This window comes from Penaeus japonicus, unplaced genomic scaffold (assembly GCF_977035675.1).
Source record: "Penaeus japonicus unplaced genomic scaffold, GWHDUDI00000001_assembly GWHDUDI00000030, whole genome shotgun sequence".
NCBI lineage: Eukaryota > Metazoa > Arthropoda > Malacostraca > Decapoda > Penaeidae > Penaeus > Penaeus japonicus.
The window spans coordinates 8,803,176-8,813,175 of NW_028234432.1; the positions used below are offsets into that span (position 1 = coordinate 8,803,176).

Here is a 10,000-nt window from a genome sequence, read left to right on the forward strand (position 1 = left end):
AGGCACTAATAGTAAAACCAATCCAATAGGCAACAACTATATATCTGCGCGGAAACCTATTCCTTTTCGGTATATCATCTTTACAATTGATTTTTGAAGAATTTACCTTCAGCTCTATACACATTGAGAGTTTCCTCAAGTTCTTTAGAGCTGTAATATGCAAAACGGCGATTGGTTGAAATTTCATTAATACTTTGCACTGCGGAATAGAAACTAACTCTCGTTTATAGACTCCTTCCTCTTTAAGTCTGAAAACCCCGAATTGGCAATTTTCTTTTCTATTATAGGAAGGAGGGATAAGGGAGTGTAATCCTTTATTATATGGTTTTATTCAGTTATACTTTTTACATTTTTATCTATAATTTGATTTATCACTTTCAAATATCAATAAGAATAATTTTACGTGTTCCGAGGCATGTATCATAAAAAAGTAACAGCCATGTTTATACTTAAAACAAATAACAAAAATGGTGTTCAATATGTCGTTGTTTTACTAGCCCTTAATTAACAAATGGGTGACCCACTTCCAGAGAATCCCGAAAACCCATACATTCACAGCCCTTACTAGACAGTTTGAAAGGAATATTTTGAATACTTTATTCAGTTAGGTTTCGTGAATCTGTTCGCAGGACCTCACCGGTAATATAAACTCTAACCAATGAAAGGCTGCCTCGTGCGAGCAAACCATCACTGGATTGCTTTGAACTGCTTTTAAACATATCTCCAATTTATTTCCATTTCTTTGTTTTCTCAAAGTAACTGAAAATACATCTGTCTGCTTTTGTCTGCTTCATAAGAGTATATTTTCATTGAACGAAAGTAAATATTGTTGTGAGAACCCTAAAATGAAATGAAAAAATGGATTCTTATATAAACTTCTGTTAAATAAACTATTTGTAGAGAATATGCGTCACATGCGTATTTGTCACTTACATTTTGACATACAAATCTTATATATAGAAAGGTCGAGAGTAAGAAAACAGAGTTTACACATGTACGCCCAAGTTCTACATATATACAAGGTTTTGTAATATCGCCATAGTCAAGTACCCTGACCTGGGTGAAAACCTCAATGCTTTCCCTCTCTTGTGAGCGAGAATAATTCCTATCCAGTTCTCCCTCCCTATTCATATCCTGTGTGTCTGTGTTCTGTTGCGCTCCATATCTCAGGAACAAGAAGTGCCTTTCTCTCACCAGTCTTTTTTGGACCCTCTGGAGCTTGATTAAACACGTGCTTGGCCCATTTCAATTTAGCTTGGGGTGACAATACAATCTATAAATCTATGTTCTCTGTGTTCTTTCTTGTCCAAATGTTGGTTGCTATCTTGGTTCGTTACTGGTGTCCATATTTTAGAGGTAAATGGAATTTCGTGTAAATCATTTTATTAGCCTTGTTGCTTGACACACATTTTCCCCCTTTCCATTTAGATAGAAAACCCCAAAATAAACAAAAATGTCATACACCTCCCTCCCCTTCTTAATCACAAACCGTGCTTATGACTTAAAAGCATAGCCTTGCTACAGACACTAAATTATGTGTATTTTTGTGCGTCACACTTGAATTTATTTTCAGTCTATATTCTGTCGACATCACCTATTGTTAGATCTATTATTTTATATTAAAAGAAACTTTCCAAAAGTTCATTATGCTAACAAACAACAACATAAAACAAGTAAAGAGAGATCACAATTATCATTCAATATTTGTTTAACCTGCGTTCAGGTTCCCAGTCTTATAACGTAATATATTTTCATGGGCGATGAAGAAGATAGAGTTATATGAATGATATCAAGAGTAAGGCAAGAGCAAAATAAGAACCTGAATGGTGGAGAGACGCTAAGAATTGTGTCGAAGAAGAAAAAGAAGTTGAAGAGGAAGAACAAGATAAAAATTAAGGCAAACAGGGAGAAGACAAGAGGACTAGTATGTTAATCTAAAAAAAAAACGAAAACAAAAAATAAATTTACTTGAAAAGATACAGGAAAGTTAGTTTCCCCTTTCATGTTTACATTACTTTTATATAAACATTTACTCTTAAATTACTATGATGAAACACTATTAGTAAAATTTTGCAATTTTCACTCATTTCCTGTCTTGTTTGTTGTAGAAATTTTGTTAACTTGGTTATTTTGAATATCTGATTTTTACGAATATTGTTATCATCATTATTATTGCTGTTAGCGTCACCACCACCCTCATTATTGTTATTACTGTTGTAATCATTATTGTTATCATTATCATTGAATTACCACCAGAATAATTCAGGTGAATGAATTAAAGTTATAGTATAATCAGAAAAAAAAATCATGGTCTTAGATTAAGCAGAGCAATTGATGACCTCAGGTAAAGTGACTGAATAATGTACATAATTTACCGAAAACACGAATATAAGTATCAGAAGCGGGTCGAGTTGATCCATCATACGTCTGGCAGCTCAGTCCGTTGAAAAGCCCGCGCAGCCGGAAAAAATGCGCGCCAAATTACCCTCCAACATATAAAGTATTGATGAATATGATAAACAAATTGATAAATTAATAAATTATTAAGAACCAAGTTTACAGTAACTGAATAAACAGTTTAAGATGATGAAAAACACACAATAAAAAAAAAAAAATATGCACACCAAAATCACCCTCTTGACCATAGAAATAAACACATGAATATAGCAACGAATAAGAAAAACATAAAATAAATAAGTGAAGGGACGATTGCATTGTGAAAAGAGTCTCTGCGATACCAACAGGCTAATGACATGCCAATACTCCTGCAGGGATATGTATCAGTATATGCAAGCGTATGTATTCACAGGATAAATATTCCCATAACAGTTATCAGTGATAACACACAATAAAATAAATGAACATAATTGCGTGCGTGTGTTCATGTGTAGATCCATGGATTTATATCAGATATGTATGCATCAGTAATAGGTCTTTCGTGCTATTTAATTGTGATAATGTTATATGCATTGATCCTGTATTTAGTGGTAGAAACTAGTTTGATATGTCTATTCAACTGTATTGTCTTGTTATGTCAAAATAACGGACTTTGGACACCTGAAAATTCTTTTTGTATTTATTCATTGATCTATTCTTAAATACCTGTAACTCCATAAGGCGTTGAAAGATTACCATTTGATCTAAAAGAAACCATATATGATACTCCGCGAATGTTTTATTAAATGATATAAACAGTTATTATAAGATTGATAACAGAATGATTACTTAAAGGAAAACCAAGTCAGCAAGTATTTCATCCTTGAACAAACACCCAAGTTATGACACTATAATAGATAAATAGATAAACGGATAATTAACAAAATCGATATTAACTAACCTTCTATTCAAATATTCAGTGTAAGATTGATGGAGCAATAGAAGTAGTAATAATCAGATTCGGCATTTTAAAAGTAACAAAATCGGGCAAACTATTTAATCCCAAAAACAGCTAAAAAAAAAAAAAAAAAAAAAATCGATGTCCATTAAAATCAAATGGCATGTCATGAGTGATGGCAATTGTTTTCATAAAATCGCAAGTAAAAGACAATGAAAAAAGTCAAGTATTTAGTTTTATTAAGTATCCTTCTAATCAAAACCTCAATGTAAGATTAATGGCATTATGTGCTACAATAACTATCACTTTTGAATCTAACCGATTTCAAAAAGTGGACCAATAATATTCCATCCTGAAACGTCACCTCAGTTGCTTCCGGACAGTCGTCGAGACAAGACCTGCTTCTGTTTCCTCTTGAATTTCCTTCGCAACCTAAGATGTCCGACACAAAGGAATCCGGCTATCAGAAGCTGAAGCAAAGCATCTCCAAGAATAAAAAGTTCTTGGCCATTTTGGGTATCGCCGCCGTTGGTGGAGGACTCGGCTACAAGTATTGGTGAGTGCAATGCGTGTTGATTGAACTTGAAACGTCATGTAGGCCTACTGTTCGTCTTATGAATGTTGTTAGATATATTAGCATAATCCGGAAATGGACTTATTAATCTTTGTAGGTTAATCGTCTGAGAAAAAAAAATCAAGAAAACATTTTAAAAGTAATTTACACGAAATTGCATAACGCATAAAACGTGTTGGTAGGATAAGTTATATACAAATTATATGATATTAGTCTATTGAATATAATTTTCCGTGTAGGCAATGCCGATAAATGACAAAGGCAATAAAAAGAAGGGCCTTGGTGATATACTAGATGTTTATTGGAAATGATAATTAATTTAATCTGTTTTCTGTTACCGTTAAACATTTTAGATATAATGGAAATGCGATTTATAACGTCATCTATTTGCATACAGTTAGAATACGAATCTAATTGTTATCATAATCAACGTTCTGACTATCATAATTATTATATTGGTTTCGCAAAACAATTTAAAGAATAAGTTAGGTTAAATCTCTTTCGGTGGCCACGTGGGTGACAAACCCAGCACCAGGAATTCCTCAAGTTTGCATCTATATTATTTCCTACAACAATCAGATGTCAGATGTTCATAAGCGGAGCATTTGCGCAAAAGAAAGGAAACATGAAAGAGAATAAAAAAATTCCGTAGAGTTAACGAGTCATTACAGAACCGGCTTCTCGCTGGAAATTCAATCTACATTTAAGCCGGGACTGGCGTTCTGGTTTTAACTCTTCGTTTAGCTGAATGCTTATGAGGCTTAGGTATTATGTATATATGCTATAATGGCATACATAGTAACATCAAATATTTTAACATTTAAAAACGACAGTCTGACAGTCTCTCTCTCCCTCTCTCTTTCTCTCTCTCTCTCTCTCTCTCTCTCTCTCTCTCTCTCTCTCTCTCTCTCTCTCTCTCTCTCTCTCTCTCTCTCTCTCTCTCTCTCTCTCTTCTCTCTCTCTCTCTCTCTCTCTCTCTCACACATATTTTATATGTATTATTTTGTCTATTACACGTTTTTGGCTGTTACGAAAAGTAAGTTAGGTTGAGTACAAGTCCATTGAATCATGCATTACTTGATATCACTTCGGCCATTTGTCTGTGTAATAAATTACGTATTTCATTTTATGTATCTGCCTGTCTATATATTTTTTTTCTATCTGTATCTACATTTTTATTCAATCTTTAAATATATTTACCTATCTACCTATATACATATTTAAGATGGAACAGTGGAATAGAAATCAAACGTTATTTTTACACTGAAAAATATAATTAAGAAAACGTAATCGTTGTTGAAGTCTTTACCCCCCCCCCCCTCCGCCCTATCCCAGTAAGCAAAATAAAATATATTATTTTAAATATATACGAATTAAGTGACACGAGACAATTAGAGTAGTGGTTATTGTTTTATAATTTGAACTAGAAAATCAGTGTCCTTGCGAGGATGAATGATCTCATATTTTTTGGATCATTAGTGATGAAAATGTGCATATAAACTGAGGTCCTCGTCTAGATAAAGAAGAGTGATAAATGTTAACTTTAAGTTAGGTTCACTTGGTACTTGAGAGTACTCGTTGAAATCTTGGAATCGTTTCTAAGAAGGTAACTTATAATTATAAATCACAAATCGTATAGAGAGAAGCAAGAAGGTTCGTTTTTTTATACATATTTTTTTTATACTTTGAACACCTTCACCTATTGACATTTCAAAATATTTTTGTTCGGTTGAAAGTGGTATAAAAGAGGTTGGACATTTTTCTTCATTGTAATTTCAAAAGGCAGTATCTTTTAAAATATCTATAATAGTTATGCGAAGGGAAGGTCAATTTCTCTTTATGCTTTTTATTAGCTGTGTTAATCATTCATACTAGCCTACTTCAGCATAATTTTCAGTCATTGTATACCTATTAGTAATGCCGTTTTCAAAGTAAAACGAATGTCAAATATATTCACATGATCCATTCCTTACGTGTTCCAGCTACCTCCCAATGAAGGACAAGGATAACGGGAAAGGAGGCTCGAACGGGAATCCGAATGGCGGACGAGACGACCCCGGCGAGCCTCGATCAGGGCCCAAGATGGAACCGGTCTCCAGCAGCAGGACCTCGCGAGGTGACACAACTAAAGGAGGAGGATCCAAGAGTCCTTAGGGTTTCTTGGTCAAGTTCTTAGGAACGACGTTAGGCTGTCGTTGGAGGAAGATCTTCCATTTTGGTTTTATTTTGGGCGTTGTCGACATGGAGTGTTTTCTTTTTCTTTTGGTGTGATAAAGAGAGTGGTATTTTAAAAAATTATATTTTGCTTTGATGTTTTGTAAAGTGACAGTGAGTGATTTTCTACAAGGAAGAATTTTACTCTTTTGGTTACGTTACCTTTATTTTTTTCACTTGATTTGCTTGTCAGTTATTAACACGAAATGAACACCTGGAGTGGATCGACATTTTAGAAATAGATTTGTATTTTTTTTCCAAGTATGTAAGAAAATATGTATGGTTTATGTAGGAGAAAAATAGAAGAGTTTAATCAAACGCTTCCAAAGTGATATTCACGGAAATCAGGATATCAAGTGTAGCGCATAGAATATTAAGTGATGGCTGAATGAAAATTACGAAATTCCTTTTTTTATGTATTTTCTTTATATTGGGTACAATGCTAAATGTAAACAAACATATTTACTGAAAACTGTAAACTCAAATGCATGTTGAAGGCTGTATATTAAGTTGATATTAAAAAATGTTATAAAAGGTATTCCTGAAGCTGGATATCGGTATATTTCTTCAATAAAGATAGATAAAAAGAGTGACTTGTATCAATCTTTCCTACAAAGAATAAAAAACTCAATTACCCAAGGTATCAGCTTCTAACCTTAGAGTAAGTTGACTTTGCGCTGAAAACTTGTATATTTAGATATTCTTTCTCTCTCACACTCCCTCTCTTTTTTCTCACACACTCTCTCTCTCATTCTCTCTCACTCTCTTTTACTCTCTCATTTTCTTATATTACTAAAATTTGTTTTTTAATGATTATCGATGAGACTGCTGAACAAGACTTGAATGTGGGTGAAAGACTTGAATATAGATTAACACGTGTGTGCCGGCCCGCCCGTCCCATTTTATTGTTCAGGGTGTCTACGATATGCAGTAACGGAATTAGAAACATGTGATTTATAGTACAGTGCAAGGGCGATGTTTCGTAAAAGGAAAATACTTATTCGGTATACATATCAAGGCAGGCTAGAAATCAATGTACTCTTTCATTTAAGTTATATATTCATCAGTATCATACACTTGGATTGACATAGAATATCAAATAAGTAATTTCATCATCATGATATCTACTTTTATCAATATTCTCACCTAATTTATATGTAGTTCCATATTCTAAGAAATGAAAAGGACCTACACTGATAACGAATGGCCACTTTCATTAAGCAGTTCAGAATTGACAAAGGATGTTAGGTAAAACATAATGAAGGTAACAAAGCGTTCATCATAAACGAAAGTAGAATTCTTGCCAATCTCATTTTCTTTGTCCAGCAGTTTTCCTGAGCTGCTCGCGTATGGATATGTATGCGCGCATACACACATACGCGCACACACACACATACATATAGATAAATACACATTATATGTATATACATACATACAAACATACACACACACACACACACACACACACACACACACACACACATATATATATATATATATATATATATATATATATTTATATATATATGCATGTATCTATATACATATATATATATATATATATATATATATATATATATATATATATATATATATATATACACACATACATACAGACACACACACACACACACACACACACATACACACACACACACACACACATATATATATATGTATATATATATATATATATATATATATATATATATATATATATATATATATTTATACACACACACACACACACACACACACACACACACACACACACACACACATATATATATATATATATATATATATATATATATATATAGATAGATAGATAGATATGTGTGTGTTTGTACAAGAATATACAAAGATCAGAAAAAATGGTAATATTGATAATATTTAGGCGCCAGTTGATACCTGACTCCTAACATAGTCTTATAAACAGTTGTGTGTTTAAGAACATGATAGATCTATCTATTCCCTTTGAAATTTCGATAAAGCTAAAGCTAGAAAATAAAATATAATATTGTCTTGACAAGATATTGACACTTGCTCAAGAAATGAAGGGGTGACTACATTAAAAAGCTAGTTTTTTTTGGGGGGTGAGGGGGGTGTTAGCTTCTGCAGTGGAAATTTTATTTAGACTTTCGGATCAATTTTCCATGCATGTTGGACTAAATTGTGGCACCTCAATGCTGATTAATGCTGTAAACATGATATTAGAGTTCATAATTTCAATTAAATAATAAATGTGTACGTGCACTATACATAGAACGTTACAGGAAATTACTGCATGTGCACGTATACTTTCAGTCGACATCTTGTTAGCAAAGTAAGCACGAGCACATTTAGAATGTTACCTAATGTATTCACATAATTCCGTATACTCTCTTGTGCGGGCGCAATTTATTATCCTATGGGTGGGTGGTACCCCCCTCCAAACTCGCCACAGCATGTGCTTCCATGCCTAAAACAGTTCTGTTTAATGGATAATAGCCATGATTCAGTTATCAAAAGACAAATAATTGATTATTATATGACTCCTTCAACACGTCGCAACAAACAAGACAATTCAGGTTGCAATGAACTTTATTTCTTTCTCTCTTTTCCTATAAGCATGAACTAACAGCAACAACAGAAATATGTCAGTAAAGTGAAAGCACTCGGAAAAATCAAACTCAATATGCACATGCAAATGGACATAGGAAGAATAACTAACTCCAACACGAGAATTTTGGGAGCAGTAAGATAAGAGAAAAACATCACAAAAGTAGGATACGGAATGAAAACAAAACAAAAACAATTCAGCAGAATAACGAAGAAAATAAAAAGCATACGTACAAAAGAATGACGAGAAAAGAACAATAACGATAAAAAGCAACTTAAAAATAATAAATGAAAGGAACAAGAAAACAATATACGAGAAATGCTCATAAAAGCGGGATAAAATCGGTCAATTTAGACTTCATTTTGTACACACTGAAGAGAGCACGTTTAAGGAGGTCCTGTTATTTGAGGTGAGAGATAACGTTTATTTGAGCCTTATTTCCTCAGAGAGAGTGTTTGTTGTATATCCAGAGGACACCAGAACATCACACAACATAGCAAGACAAGCGTTCACGTTGTTAAATAGACGTAATTCGCTCATTTGAACCCACGGGAAAACATGTTATTCTTGACAAGTGTTGAGGAAGACGTTGTGTCGAGGAGGATTTTCGCCAACACGTGTTTTATTTGTTGTATTTGCGAATTTAGGGTGATTGCAGTGACTGTGTTTGCTTTTGCTTTTATTGTTAGTGTGATGATAAATGCCAATTAATGTTACGTTTGTTAGTTGTGTTGAATGTTAGTTTTGTTGTGTTTTGGTTTATGGATGAGTTATTTTTTTGCTAGTTATTTTTCATTCATGTTTTTCCCCTATTTTCTAGAGAAGATTTAGTGGTGTATTGTGTATGAACTATGTCTTGATTCTCTTTTGGTAGTGGGGAAGCATGTAGGTAGTGCAGTGTAGTAAGATATTAGTGCAAAGTTAGAAATTATGAGAATATTTTTCAGGGGAAGATAGCTTTATTGATGTAAAAATGGTTTTGTCTTTTTCAGCTTGACATTGTTACAAACTATATACCTTTGAGAAGAAATAAGACTTACAGTATGGGATTTTTTTCTTGTGGATATACCGGCTATATTCTGTCCAACATTTGAAACTTGCTGTGATCTGTGGTAGAAGGCCTTCAGCCCCGATTGTGTTGCAATGGCAGGGAATGTTGTCATAGTATCTGCACTCTCTGGCAGAGGCTGTTAAACCCCCATCATGTATACTTGTTACTTATTTCACAATAAATCTGACCTACAGGATTATATATGGTGGTGGTTTAATGGCTTTT

The 10,000-nt window shown here is 33.4% G+C and overlaps 1 protein-coding gene and 1 long non-coding RNA gene across 3 annotated transcripts in view; both read left to right on the plus strand.

The window, feature by feature from the left end:
• The first annotated feature begins 3,686 nt into the window (after positions 1-3,686).
• LOC147468190 (uncharacterized) lies at positions 3,687-6,711 on the plus strand. The gene is made up of 2 exons (XR_015192564.1): positions 3,687-3,890; positions 5,891-6,711. It is a non-coding gene; the product is annotated as an uncharacterized LOC147468190 (long non-coding RNA).
• Positions 6,712-8,993: 2,282 nt separating this feature from the next.
• Positions 8,994-10,000, plus strand: part of LOC122242738 (uncharacterized) — a 17,061-nt gene continuing 16,054 nt past the window's right edge. The window contains exon 1 of one of the 2 annotated variants that reach the window (XM_043000112.2): positions 8,994-9,133. The gene's annotated coding sequence lies outside the window, so the exon portion shown is untranslated. Of the gene's footprint in view, positions 9,134-9,347; positions 9,373-10,000 lie in introns of those variants that run through there. The other variant, XM_043000111.2, reaches the window with a different exon arrangement.